General features: G+C 44.2%; 1 protein-coding gene across 2 annotated transcripts in view; it reads right to left on the bottom strand.

The window, feature by feature from the left end:
* Window positions 1-23,812, bottom strand: part of LOC146175945 (kunitz-type anticoagulant protein Ir-CPI-like) — a 39,316-nt gene extending 15,504 nt beyond the window's left edge. The window contains exons 1-2 of one of the 2 annotated variants that reach the window (XM_084582310.1): window positions 23,723-23,747; window positions 10,726-10,820 (exon numbers count right to left, since the gene is read on the bottom strand). The gene's annotated coding sequence lies outside the window, so the exon portion shown is untranslated. Of the gene's footprint in view, window positions 1-10,725; window positions 10,821-23,722 lie in introns of both variants that reach the window. The other variant, XM_084582309.1, reaches the window with a different exon arrangement.
* Between the last annotated feature and the right edge of the window lie 1,880 nt (window positions 23,813-25,692).

Here is a 25,692-nt window from a genome sequence, read left to right as displayed (position 1 = left end):
CCCTCACTCTAGGCGCCGTTTGACCACACAAAACAACTAATATGTAGACAGTGCACACAGATTTAAAGCTCAACTTAGTGTTATGCGACCTTCTTGATTAACTCCCTGTGAATCTTTAGCGCGTTTGCACTATACATGCTGCACAGCCTCTATGCTGTGCATCGGCGACAGTCCTCTCTCTTTTGACGATTTGTGCAACATCCCGGGGCTGTGTGTCACCGCCCAAATGAGGGAGGTGTCAATACGTTAGCTGTTTTTCAGATGGCATATCTATCCACCGGAACCTATGCAGCTAAAATCAGAAAGGCTTATGGTTTGTAAAGCAGTCAGGCTCTCAGAGCTTGTCTAAAGCGGTGGTTCCTACCTAAGTGTCTTCAGCTGCCATGCATTTATAGAGCATGCAGAATATGGTATATCATCTATGACAATCCTGTTCGAATAACTCCATACTATGAAACGTAAAATTATATAAAGCAAATCGGGAGGTAAATAGGAATTCTCATCTTTTGCTTTTTAATTTACTGCAGGAGTTGGAGTCATATTACGCGTAATTTTCGCAAAGCACTCATGCTGAAAAATACGCCGACATGGCGTCTGCTTCAGTTTTGTCTGTACTGGTTGTCTCAGCTATGCATTGAAAAGGCCAAAAAGGATTATGTTTTCAGCAGTAATATTAGCGAACAATAAGCGAAACGACGCTGCGCAAAAATAAAACCAAAAGCAAACCATTTCTTGAAATAATGGGCTTCAGAGAATTTACACTATCCTTTGTGTTCCACATAAAACTGGTGCTGTTTAAAAACTAAGCCTTTATTTAATACGAGCGAGACGGTGGATGTTTCTTGCTTTATTCCTAACCAAGGGACGTCTTGGGGTACCAAACATGGCCCACACACATATGGTAGCGTCTTCAATCAATTTCGTTCTCTGGGCCTGCACGGAATGAAAGAGGACCTTGATGCCTACGGTAGACGAAGTCCTTATACGTGCAGTGAGAAGTGCGGCTCCTAACAATATTAGAGGTTTTCTCCAAACTTGACTCCAACTTGTGGCCATATGACTTGGAGCTGAGTTGTTACCTCATTGCTCTTATTTCCTTTCTTCCTCATTCCTTAACTATGACTGAGGCTTTCTACTAACATGTTAATTCATTTATTCTTGCTTATTGTGATAACTAGAAGATTGCCATTCTCTAGGAAATAATGCAAGCTGACTACACAGAATAACACAAGTCCCTGCCCATTTCTTCGACACTTGTACCGGAGTACATATAATGTTCAGGGTGTTCCGCAGTTCAGCTACGCTAGAGGTCCCAAGGGGTGTGTACAGTGGGGAAGAAGCACTTTAAGCACCCTTAAAAACCTACGTCTTTACCCTATCCTGCTCAACCAATTTCCAGATTCTTGTTGTTTTTATTGCCCAAAGCAATACTACTCCAGGGCCCGCTTGCACAAAACAATCTTATGACTGTCTTAGCTAAGTTCAGACTTAACTGGAGTCTAAAGAATAGGCCACTAGCATGGCCGCTTAAGACTGGAGTCAAGACTGGGCTTCAGTCCTGACTTGAATAAGTCGCTTGTATGATTACGACTCTAGTGCTGGCTTGGTTAAGACACAAGGACGCCAGGTGTCTAAGTAGAGAAATTAGGGAAATACAGGGATGCGCTGGCACTGTCCCTGCTGTAAGATGTACACATTGGGTCAATTTTGCGTTGTGTAAAATCCGTGCCATTGCTTTTGCGGCTTAAAATTCTGTTACGAGGAAAAATACCCCAAGTGGTTGCTGAGGCCGTTCTGGGAAGCCACTCTGGTGAACATGAACCCGAAGCGTTCGTAGTTCGGAACACGAGCCGTCTTAAATAAGCTTGGTCTTTCTAAAGACACCATTTAAGTCTGGACTTAGCTCGGACTTTATCGTGCAAGCCGGCCCAGGTTTCGAGCCTTCAGCGTAGTGCGGCCTGTAGCCACGTCTTACCCACGGGACGCTGTGACGTCACACCCCACGGGACACTAGGGTGAGAGCTGGGCTACCAACTCCAGCGTTCGGCAGGAGCTGCCAACTTGGGTTTCTCGTTTCACATGGGACGGTTATGTCAGAATCAGCCTGCTAGGACCATGGCATTGACATTACCCCTATAGGGACCGGGCGCCCGTTGTATGGCGCCACCGTCGCCTCGGTGGAACAGCGCCGCCCGCGGCGGAGTGCCGAAACAGCGGAATGGCGAGGCAGCTGAGCAGCGCAGTCGTTTCCGTTCTGCGAGGCGTTTTTGAGCCTGTCCATACCCATCGTTTTGCGGTGTGGCTTTGAGAGCTTTGAGCTACTTTGAGTAATCGCGAGGAGTATTTTTTGACGGGGAAATCTTGAAAAAGAAAAGGGCCGTTCTCGGCAGGGCGTGCGTTTCTTTTTTTTTTTTTTTTTTGAAACCACCCGGCGCATGGTGTTTCTGTTATATACTCGAAAATGCCGCGCGCGTGATTTCACCATGCGTTAGGAACACCTTCGTTATGCACTTGTTGAGGCGACTTCGAAGACGGGAATTGCGCCGGCACTGCGCGTCTATCTTATATTAGGTCTAGTCTGAATCTGCCTGAAGATCAAATACCGCCGAGCTGTGTAGCCGTGTAGTAGTGGTAGTTGTAATGGTCAGCGTTCATGTAAAATGAAAAAGATGCTGCACCTGTCTTTTTTGGTAATAGCTAGGCTCAAACGATTCAGAGCAGAATAATAGCAAATGACATTCCTGTTTCAACCTTGCAACGAGAGCTGTAAAAGGAGAAAAATAAACCAGCAAGACAAAAGTAGGATCCTATTTATGGTTGGAATTGTAAACACACATATACTACCAGGACTTCCTGCACAATTACGCTACAATATCTCACTGAACCCGGCCTTGAGACCATCAAACTTAATTATAATATAAGCCAAATGAGTAATACCACCTCAGCATCATTTTTACATATACGGCAATGCTCTTGTTGAACATCTCGGAGCTGCTACATATAATTGACTTAGAAAATATTACACTATGCATGCCTTTCTCCCGATATGCTGCGGAGGTTGCGAAAAAAAAAAATAAATTTCCTGCTAGTGTTCTCTCAGCGCAGGAAGTTCAATGCGATTGACCGCACCTGCCTTGAACATCTGAAGGCAATAGTCCAATACTGTCAAACTGTTAAATACAATCGAAAAAACAACAACAACAACACAGTGTGATGTGTTGTAAGATAAGCCACCGACAACTAAGAGAGCGTTCTATTGTTAAATGAATCCCTCTGATGGCTCGTTCGCTAAGGTGGTCTACTTTCTCAGCGTACCACGAACTTGCGGGGCCGATACCTAGCTGACCTCGATACCTGATGAGTATGAGGGGACACGACCGTGTATGTAGTTTTCTATTTGCACGTAAAGGAATCTGGATAACTGAAAGCCATTCCTTTTACAACTTTGTCACTGCAGCTTGCCGGACTGCTGCTAAATCTGTTTACATTGGCCATACCTAGAAGCAATTTCTGAGAGAGGTAAAACGGGTTTGTCATACTACGCCACAATCAGGAAATTTCCCGTTCACTAAAACGCCGATGAGAAACACATGTATTTAGGCGGGCCAGGAAATGGACACTGCTGAGAAAAATACGTACGTAAAGCCGTGTCAGGTGCAACGTGAATGCGAAAAAAAAAAAACTGCTACACGGCCTTCGAAATTAAAAAAAAAAAATGCTACGTTTATGCTCGTTTCCACAAATTAAATTGTATTTTTTTTTCTTGTTCGACTTTTATATGAAGCCGATAGCAGATTTTGTGACCATGCGATATTGATTGAGCTGTGAAATTAGTGATTTTATTAGGCGAAATGGACATGCCACAAGCAAATGTTAACAAATTCGAAGAGTATCAACGCAGAGCTCTCAGCGCATTTTCATTGGTTGACAAACGAAAAGAGGAAAAATGCAAGATCATGGCAATAGGAATTGTTCATGTCTCCTATCTGCTCTTTCTGTTAAGAGAAAAAAGTAAATTATCTTTGACTATGTCAGCGAAAGTATCCGCACAAACATTGTCTCTGTCCATCACTGAATATCGTAACGCAGCCCGAACGACGATGGTGGAGCTGCCTTTTCTTTTTCCGTGCTGGGGTTTTCTTGTACACAGGCGGGGAAATGCTAGCGTTGTAACTTACGCTGTTGGGTTACTTCGATTTCCAATTGTCAATAAATTAACTACAGATGAAGGAGTGCGGCTTCGGCTCCGAGACTCTCGTGCCGTCACTCCTGGAGAACAGAAGGCACGGAGCATCTGGTAGCAAGCGGAATTTTAAAAATTCGGCGCTTTCCATGACCACACAGTAACCAAATACGTAGATTCGTGCCTTTGCCTTGCAAAGAACCATGCTTAGGTCACCCGCCACTCATGCTTCTGTGGAAACCCGTAGAAATGAATCGACTTAAAAACGTCCGACGAGTTTGCGTAGCTGCCAGTGGAGCCAACAACGCACCGCGTTTCGCCAGCCTTGTTCGACCAGGCTTCATTTTACTGGACATATTCACACAGTTAACTAGCCCAACTTTCTGTTCTCTTGAGGATATATTCAGACACAACGTCATTTAAACCTTAGGATTTCCAATTTCCACACAAACCAACGACAAACAGTACCCTCCAATGCGCTGGCAATGCGCCGGCCGGGGCCGGCGCATTCCGACGATTGAGCGATGCGCCGAGAGGCGGCGCCACCCGTTCAGCTGTCCGGTCCCTATAGGCCACGGAGGCACGTTCATACGGCTTGGTTAAAGCGGGGCTTTATATGTGGGCTAAGGAAGAAGAAAAAGAGAAGAAGAAGAACGCTCGGTCACCTGCAGCTAATGCTTTCACTCAATATTTGGTTCAGCAGCGTTGAACCCATGTGATATTTTTTTTTGTTTTTTTTTTTACTTCCCCGCTTGTTAAGAAAAGGGTATAATTCATTTATCTCACAGCTTCAACCATTATCGTTCCTAACATTTCGAGTAAAATTACTCGGATGCTGTAGCCAATTCGCAGTGCTGGAAGTGAGTGACATTTTGGTCCTTTTATTGAATAGTTTATTTCATAATTTAATAATGCTGCAGCGACCTTTTGAGTCATATTTGCTCCAGATTCATTACACCTATTTTAGCCAATAACCTCATCCATCACTCACGCAATTTCGTTAACCAATTAAAGTTTAATCTCTCTTCTCTCATGCTTGTTAATTTTTTTAGTTCTGCTAGTTTTGTCGCCACTATGAGGCGGAAAGGTCTCTTGTTAGAGGTTTTTGGGTTGGACTAATCATGAGGTTTCAAACATTTTCATTACATGATTGAATCTTACCAATGAGGCTCTCTGTTAAAGGTACGTTGGTTATGGCTTCAGATCATAAGTTTTGCCGGTCCATCTGTTTTCAGGTTTCAGGTTTTTTATTTTCAGAACCTATCTTGCTTATATACTCCTGTCTTTAAAGTGTTTTTTTCAATATCCCGCTGATATAAGGTTATTACAAGATAGTCGCTGGAGAAAACATTACATGATCAAATTTAACAGCATTTTAAGATAGCCAATGGAAAACATTAACATTATTTTATTATAACATTTAGCAGCAAGATCAGGTATGCGCTTAAAAGCTAAAATGTTAAGGATTAGCATGATATTTCCGAGGTCAAATACCGATTTGACTTGCAAACGACTCAAGGGTGAAATAATGATTACGCTCTAACCAGCGTTGCGTGTTAATGGTGCATGTAAATGGTGCATGGTGTATGTAAATAGCAGTTTTCCACGTGAACAGGTGCAAGCTGGTACCTCCAAGGGGAACGTTTCTATGATCGTAAACATATATATATATTAATTTCCTTATGCAAGTACCCAGCCTGTAGCACGTTATTGTAGATGGCATCGGTAAAGATATTACAGCCTGGATGTTCGAAGTAGCGAAGCTGCCGTAAAACGCAGTAACAGACACCGAAGGTGCAGCGGTGGCGTAGCGGTAGAACATCCGCCTCGCATGCAAGAGGACCGGGGTTCAAATCCCGGTGCCGCGCAATTCTCCACCGGATGAAAAAAAAAAAAATCCGCGTGTCGATGGAATTGCATATACAGGTTTGGGGTGCGACCTGATGCCGGTGAACACCTCCGGCAACGCACTCCCTCACCAGAACAGGAGTTGGCCACCCTGGTGCAGTAATTGGCCACAACCTCCTATGATAAGCTCCATAAAACCTCGGCCCTCAGTCACCAGCGGCTGCGGAACAACTGACCACGGCGGCGGTCAGACCTGTGACGCAGCAGGAGGTGCTAAGAAAGCCTGGCTCCGCTGGACAGGCCGCCATTGGAAACTGACCCTGGCAACGTTTAATGCTAGAACCCTAGCTAGTGAAGCTAGTTTAGCAGTGCTGTTAGAGGAACTAGACGGCATGAAATGGGATGTCATAGGGCTTAGTGAGGTTAGGAGGCCGAATGAGGCATATACTGTACTGAAGGATGGGCATGTACTGTGTTATCGAGGTTTACCAGAGAGGCGACAACTAGGAGTAGGTTTCCTTGTCAATAAGTATATAGCGGGTAATATAGATGAATTCTATAGTATTAATGAGAGGGTTGCAGGCATCGTAATTAGGCTTAATATGCGGTATAAACTGAAGGTTGTACAGGCCTATGCACCTACATGTAGTTATGATGACCAGGCAGTTTAAAGCTTCTATGAAGATGTAGAATCGGCAATGCGAAAAGTAAAGACGCAGTATACTGTACTAATGGGCGACTTCAATGCCAAGGTAGGGAAAAAACAGGCAGGAGGCAAGGCAGTAGGTGACTATGGAATTGGTTCTAGGAATAGCAGGGGGGAGTTACTAGTTGAGTTTGCAGAGCGCAATAACTTACGAATCATGAATACCTTCTTCAGCAAACGGAAGAACCGAAAATGGACATGGAAAAGTCCTAACGGAGAGACTAAAAATGAAATCGACTTCATAATGTGTTCAACCCCCGCCATTGTGCAGGATGTAGAGGTAATCGGGAAAGTTCGATGTAGTGACCACAGGATGGTGAGGTCCCGAATTAGCCTAAATCTGAAGAAGGAACGCAATAGATTAGTAAGAAAGAAACCCATCAACGAATTAGCGGTGAGGGGGAGGGCAGAAGAGTTCAGGATCTCGCTACAGAATAGGTATTCAGCTCTAACTGAGGATGGCGACATTACCCTAGAGGCAAGGAACAATAATTTAAGAGATATCATTACTGAGTGCGCGGTAGAAGTAGGCGGTAGGATAGTTAGAGAGGATACCGGTAAGCTGTCTAAGGAGACGAAAGATTTGATTAAGAAACGGCAGAGTATGAAAGTTTCCAATCCAACAGACCAGATCGAATTGGCCGAGATATCAAAGCTAATCAATAAGCGCAAGGTGGCCGATATAAGGAAGTATAACATGGAGAAAATTGAGCATGCTGTAAAGAACGGGGGAAGCCTTAAAGCGGTAAAGAAGAAATTGGCCATAGGCAAAAACCAGATGTATGCGATAAGGGACAAGGCGGGCAACGTCATCACTAATATGGACAAGATAGTCAAAGTAGCCGAGGAGTTCTATACAGATCTCTACAGTAGCCAAAGTAGTCAGGACCGTAATGAGATTGGCGTCAGGGAAAAACAGTCAGACGTTCCACCAGTGACGAAGGACGAGGTCAAGAAAGCACTAGAAACTATGAAAAGGGGGAAATCAGCTGGAGAGGATCAGATAACTACAGATTTGCTGAAGGACGGGGGGGATATCGTGCTAGAAAAACTGGCCACCCTGTATACGCAGTGCCTGGTGTCATCGACGGTACCGGAAGCATGGAAGAATGCAAACATTATCCTCATTCACAAGAAAGGGGACTCTAAGGACCTTAAAAATTACAGACCAATCAGCTTACTGTCTGTTACGTATAAGGTATTTACTAAGGTAATCGCTAATAGAATCAGGACAACCTTAGACTGCAATCAAGCAAAGGATCAAGCAGGGTTTCGGAAACGATACTCTACTATCGATCATATCCATACCATCAATCAGGTGATAGAAAAATGTGCGGAATATAACCAGCCCTTATACATAGCATTCATTGATTACGAAAAAGCATTTGACTCAGTTGAAACCTCGGCGGTGATGCAGGCATTGCGAAATCAGGGGGTAGACGAGCCGTACGTGAAAGTGCTGGAAGATATATATAGTGGCTGCACAGCAACCATTGTTCTGCATAAAGAAAGTAACAAAATTCCCATAAAGAGAGGTGTTAGGCAAGGAGACACAATCTCCCCAGTACTATTCACAGCTTGTTTAGAGGAAGTATTCAGAGACTTGGAATGGGAGCAGTTAAGGATAAGGCTAGATGGAGAATACCTCAGTAATCTGCGATTTGCTGATGACATTGCCTTGCTAAGCAACTCGGGAGATGAACTGCAAATAATGATTGATGACTTAGACAGGAAAAGTAGAAAGGTAGGCTTGAAAATCAATATGCAGAAGACTAAGGTAATGTTCAACAGCCTCGGGAAGGAACAGCAGTTTACATTAGGTAGCGAAATACTGGAAGTAGTAGGCGAATATGCCTACTTAGGACAGGTAGTAACCGCAGATCCGGACCACGAAAAGGAAATAACAAGAAGAATACGATTGGGATGGAGCACATTTGGCAAGCACTCGCAGATTATGACTAGCAGCTTACCGGTATCGCTCAAGAGGAAAGTATACAACAGTTGCATCTTGCCTGTACTCACCTATGGGACTGAAACGTGGAGGCTAACCAAGAGAGTTCTACTTAAGTTGAGGACAACCCAGAGGGCTATGGAACGAAAAATGGTAGGGGTAACATTAAGAGATAGAAAGCGTGCAGAGTGGGTCAGAGAAATAACTCAAGTTAACGACATTCTAGTGGAAATTAAGAAGAAGAAATGGACATGGGCAGGACATGTAGTGCGAAGAGAGGATAACCGATGGTCGCTGAGGGTAACAAACTGGATTCCAAGGAAGGAAAGCGTAGCAGGGGGCGGCAGAAAGTTAGGTGGGCGGATGAGATTAAGAAGTTCGCAGGGGTCAAGTGGATGCAGCTAGCACAGAACCGGGTTAAGTGGAGAGATATGGGAGAGGCCTTCGCCCTGCAGTGGGTATAATCAGGCTGATGATGATGATGAACAGACATTAACCCTAAAAACCTATGTTTAGCATCAGGAAGAAAAAAAAAAGCAGAAAAGGAATTGAAGAAAAAGTTGCTATGCAGAATCATATTAATAGTGCGCTCTGCTGTAGGATGCATGCGCTGAGAGCGGGGCATTCTATTTATCTGTCACTCAAAGATACCTTTTTGCGTAAGGTTTTGAAATCGCCTATCCATCAAAATGCAATAGGTTGGACGAAATCTAGGGTAATCAAAGGGCGTCACAGATGGTTTTTAATTCGCAATAAAAGAGAGTTATTAAAAAAAGAACATCCAAGAAGCCATCGAATATGAGTAGGTATCCCAGGCCGTGTGTCGACTGCCTGTGTTTTGACTATCACTATTTTTTGGTGCCATTAAAGTCACCACCTGGAGCATATCAACATCTTCGGGAGAGGCCACATGTTAATAATATTTTCATTGATTTGGCGATCTAAGCTTATAAAAAGAGTACGAGTTTCAATAACCTTGTAAAAGTTCGACCAGAAAAGCTGCTAATGACTTTTTATGGGCACATGTACTAAACTTAAGTGCACGCTGTTATGTGTGCAATTCCCTTCTATTTTACTGTCGACCCCTACTCTCAGACCTATTTACAAGCCTCTATTATTTTGTTGGGGTAGTTTCTGAGGTGCTTCTTTGCAGGTCATTTTAACCTTCTGCACTTGGAACACACTTTGTTTCTTCGGTGCACTAATTGTTGTGAGTAGCTTAAAAACAAGTAATGCACACACAAGGACCGCTTAGTGGTTTCACGTGCACTTTGGAGCGAAGCCGCGTATTCCCAAATTAATCTCTAACAATACCTTGCAATAGAGCAAAGAAGACTGTAGTACCTATGCTTCAGTAGATATCCTGTCGGTAGCGAAAGCAGTTTCTGACAAGCGTGGGGTAATTCCACGGTTCTCGGCGTTGACATCAGGCCTGGAAGTTAGCTACAAAAAAGTGATTACTCACGGGGCACTCAAGAACTTCAGGAACCGCTTGAATGCAGGAACGCCGAGAAAGTTACTTTGCAACAAATCCTGACTGAAAGTTAGGGTGCTGTGCGCCGTTCTTTTTTTTTTCTGATTGTATTTGTTATATTACAACCATAACTCTTTACACAGCTGTGTAGTTTTCTAAAGAATGTGTGCATTTATATTTACGACCAGATGCTTGAACTCAGTTCAGTCACCTTGCGTTCTCAAGTAGTTTCTTAAAGAGTTACCATAGGCTACCTTACAGTTATGTCGCAACGTACCGAAAGACGCACTATTTAAGTTTATTCTTGGACTATCATCGCGACAAGAACTCACGGGGGCAAAATACTGCGCGACATTACCCTATGCAGGATGTCTAAGAAGTGAAGTTGCCTCGATACGTTCCACGCTATGGCAAGCAGGCTGTTGCATCCACTGCCCTGTAGCTTCAGCACGTGTCCTCAGCTACTCGGGCGTTGTCATAACGAGCATATATATGCTTAACCAAATAGTACCTGTAACTGGAAAAAATATAATATCGACATTTTATAAAATAGTCCTGTTGACTATTTTCTCCTAAATTTCATGGTATTGTGAAAAGTCATTTTAAGTAAAATAAATCCTACATCTGCTTCACTCAGAGCAGAAACTTCAGAATTTTTCTAGAAAAAAAAAGAAATGTAAAAATAGCGATAACGTAAACGGAAGCTTCTTGCTTCGAGCTAAATGTAAAACAACGTGCAAGGGATGACATGAGACCCATAACTTCCAAAGGAATGAGATATCGCGCACGACATTGCCGGTCGCAAGACACAAAATTCCTCAATGGTATGTCAGTAACATGTTGAAAACATCCAGTGTCTACATCAGTTAAACCATGTCGTATAAGCAGAGAAATAGTAGATACCATGGCAGCACTATGTTCTTCCCAGCGGAGCAGTTTCCTTGGTGTTGCAAAACGCTCACTCTGTTCGATAAAAGAAGCTTTCTGGTGTTGCAAAACGCTAACTCTGATCGAAAAAAGAAACTTTCTGGAAGGTAATCTACAAAAAATTGTCTAGATGTCAGTCGGCAAACGTTTCTAAGGTTCACAATGAATTTTCTGCTGCACATGCATGTGAGAAAGTTGCTAGACAGCACCACTTCTGAGGTTAGCTCTGACAGAAACCCACCTTCTCTGATTTTAAAAGATAAATTAGGTGCTTACAAGAACGATGTTTCATACGGTAGTGGTAATACTTATTTAGTCTAATGATAAATTATAGCGTTCGTAGATCACTTTATTATTATCACATGATAATGGTATCATGCGTGCAGAATCACAATGATACTTTCTTGCAAATAGCTTTGAATCAAATGAAGGGGTTTAGCTGCCCGATGGCTGTTTTTCTAAAAAGATAAATTAGGCACAAAAATTTTTAGATACAAAAAGCAGACACAAAATGCGGAAAAAATCCAATCCAAATAACAAAGCAAAGCAAAAATGTGAAAATGTTGTGGGGATGAAATGTCACGCCTTCTTGTAAATTTATTATTTGCCGTATGCATGGATCTGAATGACGGCCGAGTTTTAAACGTGGTTCTGATAATACGGTGATTATTTGGGTTATGCAGAGAAGGGAACTCTAAAATGGACCACGATAACCCATGGAGGCCAGTTGAAAAGAAGTAGCCATTGCTTTTGAAGACATGGAGCTGGCTGCTCAGAGGAATGCACAGCACACAATCTCAGTGGAAATGACCCGGCGACTTCCTACACTGAAGATGTAGTGCCTGGTATGGCAAACTAGGGCTACGAGTTTTAACATGTGAGTCATGTCAAGCTATGAGTAGATGAAACTCATGTCATATCCTTGTCAAAAAGAGAGATGATTTATGTCAGAGATCAAAAAAAAACCATAGTACTTTTGTGATATTTCCATTACTGCTGGAGACTGCCCTGATTTGCTTTCCGGCTTACTACACAATGGGCTCTTTCTTATGATATCTGCACAGGAATAGAAGGGGACATCCTCTCGTCATTGGTAACTAAGAAGTGAAATCTGGGTTGCCGTATTCCTCATGAAGAACACGAGTGGGATCATACAGCCTCTCAACATAACACCAAACACCAAGAGAATGATATAAAGCTTAATTTACACCAAAACGTGTGCATCAAGAAAGGCGACTATCATATTATCCCGAGTCGTCTCGCACCTTTACGCCACCTCAAATTCACAAAAATGTGGGGTATTCGCTATTTTGGGTACCCAACAAAAATTGCAGATAACCTAAAACATATGCGTTTTCTCGCTTGCATCTAGTGTGGTTTTAAACGAAATCGAATGAACTGCAATAATGAGATGCTGCGTTTCTCGAAAGCCTCACAATGAAATTGATTGAATGTCCTTTATTGAATGGGAAGGCTCATGGCCATGGATGGGGATAAAGGGGAGTAGACATAATCTTCATTGTTTAGGTCGTCACTCGAATCACATTGCTCTAACCAGGCCACTAAGCGAGCCATACTTGGCAATTATCATCTGTGTGTTAGCATCAGTTTCTAGAAGGGAACGGTAGTTCAGGCGGTAGGGTTCGATCTCGGGGCGTCCAGTAGAAAGAGCATGGCAATCCCAAAGTAAATGAGATATGCCGCCGCAGGTTAGAGTCGTACAGTGGGGGCACGTAATCATTTTCTCCGTATACTGACGCCAGCGGGCCATAATACGTGGCGTGTAAGCCGCATGGGCGATGAGCTTATTCAAAAATACTTCTTGACTTCGGGTGAGGTGGGTTCTTCTCGTAAAAGGTGGGTTTGGTGTGGCCACCTGCATGCGATGCTGACTGAGGCTACGAAGACTGGTCCGAGTATAGTGCATAAGGGCAAGAGAAGGGGTGAGTTGCCCGCCCAAGGTCGAATAAGGATGAAGCAAGGGGGGTGGGGAAGTAAATGTGGACATCCCACCTGCCAAGGCAGCCGCGGCATGTGCCGCCGCATTGCCCCCTTATTCGTCCGAGTGACCTGGGGTCCAGTGAATAGCGACAGTTCTGGTCGCGAGTTGGTGGCGTTTAAGGAGGCGCTGTATAGCCGTTGCTGTTGCATCTTGTGTACCCGGAGTAGCGATTTCCTTGTAAGCTTCAAAGGAATCAGTAAGAATACGTATTGACCCAGTTCCGGTGCAAGGCACTCCTGACAAGGCTCCCCAAATCGCGAAGAGTTCAGCGTGAAGAGGGGTGCCTTGAGGTAGATGGCAGGCATAAGCGCCTGAAAGGGAAGGGTTGTCATCGCATACCCAGGCCATAGATGCGAATTCGCTTGTAATCGATGTGTCGGTGTATATGTCAGTTGTATCAGGGATTTGCTCTTGTCGGTGATGGGCAGCGAGGAGCTCCCGGGGAATGACAAAATCGCGGTTTATAGGTCGGTGATGGACGCGTGTGACTACTGGCATCTCCCAAGGGGGAAGTGATGCATATAGGGCTGGTGTTTTGTCGTTACGCTCTTCATCCCAGGCCAGCAGGCGACGCCCCTGGACAGTGTTCTCTAGACGTATTCGATGACGCGTCTGTGACTCGGTAACGATGGTAGTGAGCGGTGGAAGAGCGGCCAAACGCTCAAGTTCGGCTATAGGAGTGTGCTTAGGTAGACCGGTAATAGTGCGTAGTGTTGCGCGATGAAGGCTTTCGACCTTAGCGAAGTCAGTCTTCGACAGTTGGAGGACGGGTGTGCCATAGACGATTTTTCCGACCGCCGCTGCTCTGGCCATCGCACGGCAGGAATGCTGCCGCGCACCGCCGTGCCGGTTGGACAGGCGACGAATAGTATGTAGCAGTGCTGGCCAAAGGCGTTGTAACTGATGAACCCATTTATGGGGGCTGTTGCAGCTTGATATGGGCAGGCCAAGAATGCGGATTTGCCCATTTGAGGAGAGAGAGAGAGAGATATTTTAATGGCAACAGGAGATGTCTGCCTGGTGGTAGGCCTAGCATGCTACTCCCGATGAGGGTTGAGGGATGAAGGTGACAGAGTGTGGGAGGGGAAGGGGAAATAAACGAGAAAAAAAGAGAATCGGTGCCGCACACTTTCACACGCACATAAGCACACACAGATGAGTTTTAAAGGGTATTGATCAACCCTGTGTCCTTAAGAAAAGTTAACTTTCACACGCACATAATCACACACAGATGAGTTTTAAAGGGTATTAATCAACCCTGTGTCCTTCAGAAAAGTTAGTAAGGCCTTGGTAGCTCACGCAGCAGACGATCCGTCGCACCAAGGACCCAGGACATGTTCAAGGCGCAAGGTTGTTTCTTTAGGTAAGCTTAAATTATTGCGCAGTGTCCTGCGATGTGCAGTAAACCGTTGACAGGAGGTTACCAAATGTTCAAAATTTTCACACACATCACATGTAGAGCACAGAGGCCTGCTCGCTATGCCTATTTTATGTAGGAAGTAGTTTGTGTATGACACATTCAAGCGGATTCTGTGTAGACAGTTTCGATGCCACCTGTTCAAATTGTGAGGAATTCGAAAGACGCAAGTGGAATCTATTCGGTGTAGAGGTCGATATTGATGGTTCGGGTCACACCACAGAGAGCGTTGCAATCGCCATGATTCAGTTGCTACAAGTCTTGCTGCATCTCTTCGTGAGAATGGTATTGAAATTGTCCTTGTGGAATCTTTCAGTTCTTTTGCAGCGGCGTCTGCGAGGTCGTTGCCCGCGATGCCGCAGTGAGCAGGTAACCACTGTAGCACAATGCTGTGACTCAGGTCATAGGCCTCTGTGTGTAGCTTATTTATGTCAATGACGAGCTCTTCCTGAATTCTTGACGATTTAAGCAATTGTAGTGCAGCGCGACAATCGCTGAAGATAACCCATTCTGCAGGGCGTTGTTGTAGAATATATATAATTGCTTCTCTTAGAGCTGTTAACTCAGTAGCCACAGCTGAAGTGCGATGAGTGAGTGTTGCCGAGATTGTGGTGTGCATTGATGGTATCCACACGCCGATGGATGAAGAAATAGCTGTGACAGAGCCATCAGTATAAATGTGGCAATGATGACTGTAGCGTGCACAGATGTGCTCAAGGGCGAAGTATTTAAGTGCGGGTCCTGGAGTGTGGGCTTTTCTTTTGATGCCAGGTATAGTTGTGCAAATTTGCCATGAAGCAAACCTCCATGGTGGGAAAGATGACGGTACTGCGCGTTGATATTGCGCAGGCAGTAGATTGGAGAGTGATGTCATACTTTGCTCTGAAAACGGGTGGGTAGGTTCACGTGCAAAGCGCAGCTGGGCGCGAAGCAGCTCCTGCGGTATCAGCACGGTTACAGATAGACGTCTGCTCTCCGCCAGAGTGCCCACTGTGGAAGTGTTTTTTGGAAGACCAAGGCACACTCTCAAAGCTTTGGCCTGCATGGCTTCAAGTAGTTTAATGCTTGACTGCGAGAGGCCTTGAAGAACAGGGAGGCTATAACGCAGAAGACCTTCACAAAGTGCTCCATAAAGCCGTAATAAGGAATCGGTAGAGCAGCCTCTTCTGGTCGTTGAGAGCATACGGAATATAAATACGTATGAAGAGAGTTTGGTCTTAAGTTGTTGAACGTGTGGTGACCATGAAAGAGACTTATCAAATGTCACACCTAGAAATTTTTGATTGTTGACATACGGTATAGGAGTGCCAGCAACTTTCAGTACATAACGGGAGAGATCACGTCGTGAAAATGAAATTGCTGCGCACTTTTCTGGAGATATAACAAGACCTCGCTTGTTTAAAAATAATGCAATGCCAACTATTGCTTTTTGTAGCCGAGCATGCACAATGCGCCTGTTTCTTCCGGAGCACTATATGCAGATGTCATATGCGTGCACAATGCGCCTGTTTCTTCCGGAGCACTATATGCAGATGTCATATGCGTCGAGGGAGATTTCAACAGTAGGTGGCAAGGACCTGTCCAAACCAAGAAGAGATATATTGAAGAGGGTTGGACTTAAAATCCCTCCCTGAGGAACGCCACGAGACACATGATGTAAGGACGTGTCACCTTGATCCGTTGACATGTAAATGGTCCTATCACGAAGATAATCAGAAAGCCAGTTATACATTCGTCCAGCAATGCGAATTGAACGCAAGGCTGAATGAATCGCCTCGTGCGTGACATTATCAAATGCTTCTTTAACGTCAAGAAAAACGGCAATAATTAGAGACCGCTCAGCTTTGCTGCGCCTGACACAGTTGGCAAGAGCAATAACATTATCAATACTACTTCGGCCTTTTCGGAAGCCAGACATTGATGGAGGGTAAATTCCCCTATTCGTCAAGTCCCAGGTAAGGCGTGAATGAACCATTTTTTCCATCAATTTCCCAACACAGCTTAGCAGTGCAATAGGACGATAAGCGTTTAGATCAATTGATGGCTTACCAGGTTTAAGAACGGGTATTACGCGCGCAGTCTTCCAGCTCTCTACAAGGCTGCCAGCTATCCAAGAGTTGTTATAGATGGTAAGCAGCTGAGTTTGGGCTTTTCTTCTAAGACGCGACAGCGAAGTGTAGCTAACATGGTCAGGCCCTGGGCAAGATCTTTTGTTGGTAACTGCTAGCGCAGCTTGAAGTTCTTCCATAGTGAACAATTCGTCTAGGAAAGAAGTGTTGGGCGACGGGACAAAGGTGGGGAGCACATTTTGCAGTGAAGGAGCTGCTAATGGAGCAATCATCTTTGAACAGAAAGTCTCTGCTACATGAAGACAAGTAGTATTGGCATTTAGAGCCACGCACTCGAAAGGATGTAGTTGTGAAGGCTGACTTCTTAAGCTTCGTACAATACTCCATACTTTAGACAGTGGCTTTCTAGGATCTAATTTTGCACGAAAAGATGTCCATTTCCTTCTTTCTAGCTTGTCCAAATGGCGTTGAACATGTTTTTGTGCTCGCCTAGAAGTCCGGATATCGTCTCTAGAAAGTGTCTTGCGCGCTCGTCTTTCTGCTCTGCGACGTACTGCTCGAAGTTTTTCATATTCGGCGTCAACAGCTGAGTACACCTTTGGCAGGTGGAGGACTCTCGTGTGCAATGTTCGAGCATGTGCTACTGCAGCAATGAAGGAGTCATAATTTAAGTTTGACAGATCCTGCTTTTCTATGGCATCAGCGAAAGCTTCCCAGTTCGTGTAGCGAACTTTATGCCGCTGAGAGGCGAGAGAAAAGCCACAAACCTCAATATATGTAGGTAGGTGATCGCTGCCATGAGTCTCGATGTCCACAGACCAGATTGTTGAAGCTGACAGATCAGAAGAGATCATGGAGATATCAAGAGCACTGGACCGTGCTCATTGATAGTAAGTTGGTTGACCGTCGTTGAGAAATAATAAATTGTTGGAAAGTGCAAAGTCGAATAGCTGCCGGCCTCTGGCTGTCGATCTGACGCCTCCCCAAGCAGGATGATGTGCGTTGAAATCTCGCGTTATAATGTGTGGCACAGGGGTACTTCGCATGATATCTTGTAGGCGTTCAATATTGAAATTAGCACGAGGTGGTATGTAGGCAGCAATTACTGTAAACTGCATGTTCATGCACTTTAAAGTGGCTGCAACGTACTCATTATGTGGATCAGTTGGTATGGGATGCTGGATGAAGTTGACGTCTTTCCGGATAACCAGAAGAACTTTACTGAGGTCTGTACCAGTTGTTGATTGCAGTACTGTGTAGCCTGAGAGACCCATTTGAGGAGGTGATGGTGTTGCCTCCAATGTGAAGGTGGATCAGCATACTGGGGTTGATTTTATGTTTTCCGTCGATACTAATCAATTCTGTTTTATGTGGTGCGAATTCGAGGGCAATTTTGATTAGTGTATCTTCAAGACAAAGAAGGGCCGCCTGAAGTTCAGTCTCCATAGAATATTTGTCTACGTAATCCGCTGCCTCAGTCCAGACGGTAATATCATCGGCATATATAGCGAATCTTGCGCTTGTGCTGATTTCCAGATTCTCGGCGACGCGTGTCATGGCCAAGTTGAACAATATGGGTCCGAGAATGGAGCCCTGAGGTACACCCCTATCCAAGTAATAGGTTTTGGGCACCCATCCCGGAGCTTTGCCATGTAGCTGAATGGGTCTAGATGTCAAAAAATTGCGGATCCAGTACTAGGAAAGCGTTTGGCGAGTTCCTCCAGGATAACCTCATGGCGAACATTGTCAAAAGCTTTGTGTATATCGACAGCCAGGAGATAGTCAGGCAGCATTTTACGATGAGCTCTATTCAGAACTCTTCGCAAAAGCCAAAGGCACAATGAAATAGCTTACAGTATCCGCAGTCCATTGCTTACGTGCACGAGCGCAGTTCTAAAATAGCACAATTCGATCCATTACAGCCATCAGCATGTGGCCAAATGCGAGCGCTGTACAAAAAACAAACCAACCGTAACGTAGAAGAACAGCGATATATAAAGAATAGGAAAATAAGCAAGCGCGAAAAATACGAAGGTTAGACTGCTCATCAGTTAGAGGAGTGCATTGACGCGTTTTTCAAAGCTAACGCAGAAAAAGAGACGAAAAAAAGAGCCAGCAAATAAAATTAGATGGGGTAAAAGCGGAAAGCAGGCATGTGAACAAAATGTATATTTTCAGACTGATTTTTTGTTTTGTTCTTTTTGCAGTCAAAACATTCCGGAGGGTATTTTTCTCAGACTACTTGGGCACCAGCTTTGCATTTGGTAGGGGGGGGGGAATGAGAGATTGTTTTCGATATAATCGTCCATATGAAGATAAATAAAAGTAATCTTCTTATTTACCTGTGCTATCATTTGCCCCCAACAACACCGAGCGCCTTAAAATATTGATCTGGGATTCATGAAAGGCTCGCTGCAAGTTCACGGAGACGAATGCAACCTGTTTCTGGTGTCAAAAGTTAGGACATAAGGCTGATGTTATCACCCTAAATCAATGCGACAAGTGGTATATATTGACACCCATGGCATCAAAGCCTGTGCAGCAGCGCGTTTCGCGCCCAGTGTGGCGGTGAAGACAAACAGAAATTTTGCGGCTGCCTCGTTCGCGTCAGTACCGTGCATCTCCGAAAATCATTCCCTACTAGTCCTAAAATAGAATCTATACGCGATAATTACGCACAATAAAGACAAAGTTCATCCATTAGAGTCAGGATTCGATTCTATTCTAAGAAAAATGTCGATGTTTGTGAGAGACCAGATCCAAGCCAAACAGCCGAGGGCGTTGATGTGCAATTTTATGACTACAGTCTCTGTCAAGGTGGTGGTTATTGCGACGTGCAGCCAGATCTTTCAAACGTGGGCTGTTCGGATGTTGATAAGCGTTACTATGCTCGAACTGACAAGGTTATGTTTTCCTTTTTCGCTCGTACATTATCAGACTGGAATAATGGTTTAGAGATGGTTATGCAGTGTGACTAAAATTGTATAATTACTATCATATATTCTTCGTTTCTTTCTTCGCTCTTGTTTGTATGAGCCTCTATGTATTTCGCCTTCGTGCATAGGCAATTATCATATTGCCTGAAAACATGGCGCAGTGTATATAAAACATATCTATATTGCGTTTCTCGTCTTCAAAAACGAGCTATCCGTATAATCACTTCCTCAAACAGTGCCTAACCTAGTAAACCACTTTTTTATCAGCTTCGCATCCCAGCAATATCAATGGCATATAAAAGAAGATAGCTGAAATGGATCACTGCCTTGTCGTGGCGGAGGGGCTTGCGAAACTCGATGAAGTCGTGAGCTCTGCTGTGTAGGGCCACCCAAGATAGACAGGTCACGGCAGAGAGTTGTGACAAAATGTGATTCACTGGAGAAGGTAATGGCAACCCACTCCAGTATTTCCTGCCAAGAAAACCCTATGGCCAGTCACAATACCATTAATGATATGGCGCCGGAAGATGAGCCCAGCAGGTTGGAAGGCGTCCCACATGTTACTGGGGATGAACAAAGGGCGATTCCTAGTAGCTCCAGGACGAATGAAGCGGCTGGGCTAAAGCCAAAAGGACGCTCAGTTGTGGATGTGTCGGGAAGCGACCGGAAAGTCCGATGTTGCAAGGAGATATATCACATAGCAACATGGAATGTAAGATCTATAATGCAAGATAAACTGGATGTCGTTAAGGAGAAATGAACCGATTGAACATTGATATCTTGGGTATCAGCGAGCTCAAGTGGACCGGAATGGGAGAATTTAACTCCGGCGACCATTATGTCTTTTATTGTGGGCACGAATCCAAGAGAAGGAATGGGGTCGCTCTCATAGTAAACAGAAGAATGGGTAAAGCAGTGCTAGGGTACAACCCCAAAAACGACCGAATGATTTCACTTCGGATCCAAGGTCATCCTCTCAACATAACAGTTATCCAAGTCTATGCACCGACCACTACTGCTGAAGAAGCTGACGTTGAGAGATTTTATGCGGACCTACAATGCCTTTTAGACCGCACCCCATCATCAGACGTCGTTTTTCTCGTAGGAGACTGGAATGCTAAGGTCGGGAGTGAAGAAATATCCGGAATTGTAGGCAAGTTCGGTCTTGGCGAGTCGAATGAAGCTGGACGGAGGCTAGTAGAGTTTTGTCAAGAAAACAACCTGACCATAGCGAATACTCATTTTCAACAGCACAAGAGGCGCCTGTACACATGGACTTCACCGGACGGTCTGTACAGGAATCAGATCGATTATATTCTTTGCCGGCAGAGATGGAGAAGCGCTATACAAGCAGTAAAAACAAGGCCTGGGGCCGATTGTGGCACCGATCATCAGCTTCTTGTTGCCAAAATTAAGCTTCGATTGAGGAAAACTCAGAAAACTAGAAGGCCTTTCAGGTATGATCTGGATCAAATTCCATTAGAATATGCTGTGGAAGTGAGCAATCGATTTCAAGAATTAGATCTAGAAGACAGAGAGCCCGAAGAGATGTGGACTGATGTTCGTGATATAATACAAGAAGTTGCTACTAAGGTAGTTCCAAAGCAAAAGAAATGCAAGAAAGCAAACTGGTTATCTGAAGAGGCTTTGCAAATAGCTGAGGAAAGGAGGATGGCAAAAGTTATGGGGGAAAGAGAAAGATACAAGGTTCTCAATGCGGATTTTCAGAAAATCGCAAGCAGAGATAAGAATGCCTTCCTGAACATACAGTGCCAAGCAGTTGAGGACAACAGCCAATTAAGGAACACAAGAGCTCTGTACAAGACAATCAAAGATATCAAAGGAAGCTTCTGTGCTAAGCTGGGCGTGATAAAGGACAAACGAGGCAAGGACCTGACTGAAGCCTCAGAGATAAAGAAGAGGTGGCAGGAATACACAGAAGAACTGTACAAGAAGGACCCGAATGTACAAACCCAACATAAGACGGTTGTGATTACTGATCTCGAGCCGGGCATCCTGAAGAGTGAAGTTGAATGGGCCTTAGCCAGTCTTGCTAAAAAGAAAGCCAGCGGAAGTGATGGCATGCCAGCTGAGTTGCTTCATAACCTCAACCATGACGCTATTAGCATTCTGCATACATTATGTCAGAACATTTGGACAACTCTGCAGTGGCCACAGGATTGGAGGAGGTCAGTTTACATCCCCATTCCAAAGAAAAGCGGTGCCAAAGATTGTTCCAACTACCGCACGATCGCACTTATTTCGCATGCTAGCAAGGGGATGTTGAAAATCCTCCAAGGTAGGCTGCAGCAGTATGTGGATCGGGAGCTTCCGGACGTGCAAGCTGGGTTTCGCAAGGGCAGAGGAACTAGAGATCAAATTGCCAACCTCCGCTGGATCATGGAAAAAGCAAGAGAGTTCCAGAAACCCATCTACTTCTGCTTTATTGATTATGCGAAAGCGTTTGACTGCGTAGATCACAGCAGATTGTGGCAAGCTCTCCAAGAGATGGCAGTTCCAATTCACCTCATCTGTCTCCTCAGGAACCTGTATGAAGGACAAGAGGCCACAGTCAGAACTGGGCATGGTCTTACCGATTGGTTTCCGATTGAGAAAGGAGTGAGGCAAGGCTGCATACTGTCGCCCTGCCTATTTAACCTATATGCAGAGTGCATCATGAGGAAGGCCGGTCTGGACGAGTCTTCATATGGAGTGAAGATTGCTGGAAAACGTATCAACAACCTTAGATATGCGTATGATACCACTTTAATGGCAGAAAGTGAAGTGGAACTCAGGAGACTTCTGATGCGCGTACAAGAAGAGAGTGAGAAGTTTGGGCTTAAACTGAACATCAAAAAGACAAAGATCATGGCGTCTTGCCCTATCAAGTCCTGGAGCATCAATGGACAAGAAGTGGAAGCTGTGACAGATTTTCTCTTCTTGGGCTCCAAGATTGCCTCGGAAGGAGACTGCAGCCATGAAATTAGGAGACGCCTGCTTCTGGGAAAGAGAGCAATGGTTAGCCTTGACCGCCTAGTAAAGAGCAGAGACATTAGTCTGCCAACCAAGATCCGTATAACTCGTGCTATGGTCGTTCCAGTTGTGATGTATGGATGCGAGAGTTGGACTGTGAAAAAGGCTGACCGCCGAAGAATTGACGCGTTTGAATTGTGGTGCTGGCGAAGACTCTTGAGAGTTCCTTGGACTGCCAGAAGATCAAATCAGTCGATATTGTCGACCATAAACCCTGACTGCTCATTGGAGGGTCAAAATCTAAAGTTAAAACTCAGCTACTTTTGTCATCTGATGAGAAGAGAGGAGTCGCTGGAGAAAGATTTGATGTTGGGAAAGGTTGACGGTCGCCGGAGAAGGGGTAGGCAGCGAACGCGATGGTTAGATGGCATCCTCGAGGCACTGCAGATGAAGTTATGTGATGTTAGGAAGATAGTGAGAGACCGGAAAGCGTGGCGTGAAATGGTCCATAGGGTCACGAAGAGTCGGATACGACTGAACGACTGAACCGATTATAAGATCTAACAATCCCCTGCCCCTAAGTTTATCTAGATTGCCAATGAAGCAAACAAGAGCTGCAACCAGCAATTTATTTAATTTACCACCTTGTTACAACACTTACGGCAAGAAGCTCTTCGATTAAACGGAGCTCCTGTGCGGAATGAAGTGCCAAATGGAGTAAAAGAAAAAAAAAATTTAGGCATCCTTGAACATGCTGTACTAATTTCCGTGGAAATGTAGGAATGAAGTTGGTGCGCGTTATTTATAATAGTTTGTTTACAACTGAGTGTGTTGGAAGTAAACAAAACATGCTCCGTATATTTTAGTACAGCTTTCCTACATTTTGTTGTGTACATTAGTGAAGTGTGCTGTGAGTGATTGTGTCCTGCAGGTAAAAAAGGCGCAAAATCTCAGCCTGTTTTTTGGGCGCAAGGGTCTGCAGTAGGCATTGAATAAATAAATAAATTTAGGACAAGCCAGTTTCGAACAGAAACCGACTTCTGCTGTCGGTAAGATAACTAAAGCAGCTTTGAACTCTTAAATTAACGTGCAATAATGAAGTTTGCATCGAATTTTCATTCCATGGATAAATAAAACTTGCTCAGTGAAAATTTACCGGCGCTGTAATGAAAACACAGTTAGAGAAAGCGTAATAAAAAGATTATGCTTGAATTTTGTGTAGTAATATATACTTACTCTATTAGACCTTTGCGGAGAAGTCTGACCAGATGGATTCAACGAAGAGACATTTATACCCACAAAGCAGTTGGAGCCCTCACTGTACAAACGAGCTGAGTATTTGGCATTTTTGTGGGGTCACCGCACGCAAGGTTTATTGAAGGCGAGCGTGAAACCAGTAGAATGAGTCGTCAGAAGCTCATGATAGACAAAGGAACAGGAGCACATAAATATGCTAAAAATAAAAAAGTGTGATTTTGAAATTATTTTCCACTTTTCATTCAAGCAGTAAGCTTTTTGATATTACATATAATAAATTATAGGCGAAAATATTGTATCTATGCTTGACGTTTTGATAAGGTATGACCCAGTTTAACATTGAGATGTACTAAATTGCGCAAGTAGCTAGTCACGATTATCGTGAAGTCGCAGAACCACTAACGGTTTTCGTATGAGTAATGAGTGATTACTCCACTATTGAAAATATACTGCATGTTAATGAATTGCCCAAAACGTAGAACTGAGAGCCTCCATTTTTTTTCAACTATACGACTTTAAACTTTTCATCAGAGACCTTATAAGCACTATAGAGACAATCTGCTATGGTTTATAAGTCAATAATAATGTGACTGCGCAATCATTGCAGCTAGTTCTCTGCAAGTATGGGCAATATCCCAGCATTTTGCGCGAAATTAGAGTATATAAAACAGAGGGCGCTTCTACATATGTGATTCATTTGTTGATAAACTGCCTTCATCATCAATACCATTTCGAAGCTTCGGATCCGTGATTGTTTCTTTTTATCAAATTTTGCGTCCCAAGAAAAGGAGGCTAGTTCCTTCTTATCACTCTCATTTTGTGCAACTGAGGCGCATTAAGAAGTTTGGTAAAACCACAAGTATGAATCTGAACACTGATGCGGAAAAAACCACAGCGTCTAGTGTGAATTCCAGCAAGCCGGATATAAAATACAGTTGTAAAATAGCAAACAAAACAACAACCGACTCTGTCAGCGACCCTAGGAATGCTTTTCAGTTGTAAGCTATTTTACAAAGGCGAAGCGGTTGATACATTCTTCGCGCAGCGTCATTATGTTTATGTATATTCTCAAACCACGCATGTCGCTAGTGAAGGCGCTAGTGAAGGAACATGGAGTAAGGTTATCCGGAATTAGTGCAGCACTTCGCAGCTCCATCTACGCTTTTCGAGGAGGAGTGGCTGGTTTTAACGCCTTAGTTTACACTTCTTCATCAGCTTTAAAATTATCGCCGTGGAGAGCAACAGTTTTTGTGCCCTTCGAAGACCAAGGAATAGATTTGTTATTGCTGGGATACGCCGCTTGTTCGTTGGTTCTGAAAACAAGCAACCGCCATAAAAGAAAGGCTCGTCGCGGTTACAGCTCAGCCTGCTTGTGTCTTACCCCGTCCATCGTCACCAACATGCTACGTACAATCTGGTTGAGCTTCCACATCGTAACAATGATGCCTGCCTTTACACAGCACAAACCACCTTCCGATAGAAGGTCGATGACTGGAGTGAGTGAGGGAATAAGATTTATAATAAATGGAGCTGATACGAAGACCTATTCAAGGGACAGAGATATAAGGGTCTGAATGGTCACATTTTGGAGTCAATGGCTGCCTCACGTGCAAACTCCCGGAGGGATAGCATTTGGAGTAAACTTAGGGCTACGTGAAGTAACTTTATCTTGAGCGCCGAATATTCCATGAGGAGGAATAAGGGAGAGGAAACTTTCTACAGTCGAAAAATATTGTTTATAGATGAGCGCTTCATTTATGATGCTGATAATTAACGATTGCGGTTGTTATGCCCTTCTATGTTCATCACTGTATTTTCGCATCCAAGAATTTGACCCTGAGAAGCACACCAAATGCATATTTTCCCAGAAATAAATGGCACTCGACTAAGAAAGCGCAACGTGCGTTAGATGCAGCTGATCTATCTTTTTATTGAAGACGAACTGCAAA

This window comes from Amblyomma maculatum, chromosome 10 (assembly GCF_055883805.1).
Source record: "Amblyomma maculatum isolate TAMU_Amacu chromosome 10, ASM5588380v1, whole genome shotgun sequence".
NCBI lineage: Eukaryota > Metazoa > Arthropoda > Arachnida > Ixodida > Ixodidae > Amblyomma > Amblyomma maculatum.
Note: the sequence above shows the minus strand (reverse complement) of the source record. Positions and strands in the feature narration are given on the sequence as shown.